The sequence below is a fragment of the Electrophorus electricus genome, chromosome 18 (assembly GCF_041902795.1).
Source record: "Electrophorus electricus isolate QZ-2024a chromosome 18, ASM4190279v1, whole genome shotgun sequence".
Classification (NCBI taxonomy): Eukaryota; Metazoa; Chordata; class Actinopteri; order Gymnotiformes; family Gymnotidae; genus Electrophorus; species Electrophorus electricus.
The window spans coordinates 9,075,892-9,078,576 of NC_137514.1; the positions used below are offsets into that span (position 1 = coordinate 9,075,892).

Genomic DNA, 2,685 nt, shown 5'->3' on the forward strand with positions numbered 1-2,685 from the left:
GATTCCTCTTCTGTGATCCAAAAATAGGAACCTGAGGCTACAGTAGGCAAAGGGTTACCGAAAGAGAGACAGGCAAATATTGCAAATGGGTTGTCTGAGTTGATGAAAAAAGAGGACTCAAATGTGCATAACATCTAAATATATCTTCATAACATCTAAAATATCTTCTCCCCATTGATTGAAAAAATTAGAGCCAGCTTGCTCCTTCTTTATCATCCCAAAACATTAGTGTGTTTGCCACATACTTTATGTAGTTTTCCTAACCAGCACAAGGTGCGCTACAACTAACAGATTGCACAGGATCACTCACTGCTGAAAGATTCTTAAGAAAAGAAAGGACTTCACAGATGCAGCACCCTTCCTCTTTTCCATTTGTATTTTTTAACTTCCTGAATTTTATCTTCAATAACCAGAGACAGTTGTATGAAAGGAATGAAGGGGTCTACTAGATTGTTAAATCATCACATCTGGCCCTCATACTGCTGGTCTTTCTGGATCTACCAAACAAACTCATATCTGTCATCAAAATAGGTGGCTGGTGCATCTCCACTGGGGTGGTTCTAACACCAGTGGCATTGTACGCTTCATCCCTCACATCGCTTAGAATATCAGCTGTGTGGGTGGAAGGATGAGCTAATTTTTTGTGCTCCATTTTAATGCTTAATGAAGAGGAGGAGGAGGAGGAGGAGGAGAAGGAAGAGTAGCATGGGGGGGGGGGATAAGCTTCACTTCACTCATCTGTCACTCTGCAGCCATGTTAGCCCACTTCTGCACTATGGCCAAATGGTAGTAGTTTCTGTTGTTGCTGCTATAGAGAGAGTATAGAGGAACTTTCTTAGCTGGCTCAGCCTTGTGCTCTGCTGCAGTGGTGGCTGCAAGGGCCACAGCTGCTGTGGGGTGGACTGCATTGCTACCAGCACGGCCATGTCTGTGTAATTAGGAGGTGGGTTTGAGGACAGGAGGGGGCGAGCTAATTGCAGGTAGGACAGCAGCACCATCTGCATCCCTGGTTTCATCAGCAATGCAATGCAATGAGTCATACTCTGGCAAAAACTTGTTCATGCCCTGTTTGATTTTCTTCCAGCCCAGGTGATAGATTTCTGAAAGATTTAACACAAGAGACACACGAGCCACCACAAGCATAAATTTGACAAAGATAGTCTTTCCTGTGGGTTTGGAGATAAAGCAATCCACCATATTTGGGCAGGGCCAACTTGCATACGTGTAAAGAAGCTGAAGTTGAAACCCATAGAGGAAGTACTGGCCAAAGATGAACCCCACTTCAAACAGAATCTTGAAGATGATGTTTAAAACATATGTATGCAGGAGGGTTCCTCTGATTCGGACTTTGCTGTGCTTGTCACATATTGGGGGCACCTCCGTCCCCCGCTCCTTTTGTACCTCCATTCCTGTGGAGGTCTTTATCCTCTCGGTGCCTATTTGCCTTGCGCGGTTCCTTCTCTTTCTCCTCGTGTTGCTCCTTCATCCACACAATGTGAAGGACATGGCCCAGATAAATGAGAATACGCATGGACACGAAGATGATCTGCAGCACCCAGAAGTGGATTTCTGAGATGTTGAAGGCCTCATCGTAGCAGACGTTCTGGCAGCTGGGCTGCTGCGTGTTACAGGTGAAGTCAGACTGTTCGTCCCCCCCACACCTCCTCTGCAGCAGAGCCCAGCACCAGGGTCCTGAAGATGAAGATGACCGGCAGCCAGACCTTGCCAATGACTGTTGAATGTTCTTGTGCATTTTCCAACAGCCATCCCAGAAAGCTCCAGTCACCCATGCTTTAAGTGTTCTAGTATAAATAAAATGCAGTGTCAGGTGAATCTAAATCAAAAGTACCAAAATGTAATGAGAAAAAGTAAATACAAAGAGAAGACCTTGTTAAGCTCTATAAAAACGAAAAAAGAAAAATAAATAGATATTAAATATTGACAAATACCCTTTCCTCCACAAAGCTCTTCTAAATGTCTCCCCTTAGTTCATTATCCACTTGGCATTACACAGAATCAATTGAATAAAAAGGAAAAAAAATTAAAAATGAGTATGACACATAATAAACAGCTTAATTTAACTTTCATCAACATGATTTATATGACTTATATTTGACAATTGGTTGGTAAAATATGTGCAATAGAGCCTCTGATAAGTACATGAGAAAGTTCATTGACCATGACAGATGAAACACTATTTAATATTTCAAATGACCTACAGTTAACTCAATTTCCCAACTATAGCTTTAGCCATAAGGTGCAAGATGTCGAATCCCCTATAAGATGAGACCCTAGTGGCTCACAGTTCCTCAAGCCACATTATTTATGAGTGTCTATCTGTGAGTCATCATCACTGCTATCAATAATCCGTGTCTTTGCACCATGCTGATATCATGCCAAACTACTGATCAAGTAAGCTCTTCATTCTAAATATTTATATGTACGTGTTTATAGAAATGTCAAGTGATACTAAATATAAAACAATAATTTCCTGGCAAATTCACAAACACATTATTTAAACATTATTTCAATGCATAATATATCTACAGGGTCCCTCACCACTAATTTGATGTCTCCATGTTTTACTTTTAGCTCAAAATGTGCTATGCTATTAAATAATAGTTAATGCACACAATGGATTGCCTCAACCAAGTTGGTAAGAACACCAAAATAAATACACAGATT

At 41.2% G+C, this 2,685-nt stretch overlaps 1 pseudogene; it reads right to left on the bottom strand.

Annotated features, from left to right (window-relative positions):
* Positions 1-445: 445 nt before the first annotated feature.
* LOC113577328 (gap junction alpha-3 protein-like) lies at positions 446-1,790 on the bottom strand (annotated as a pseudogene).
* Positions 1,791-2,685: the final 895 nt, after the last annotated feature.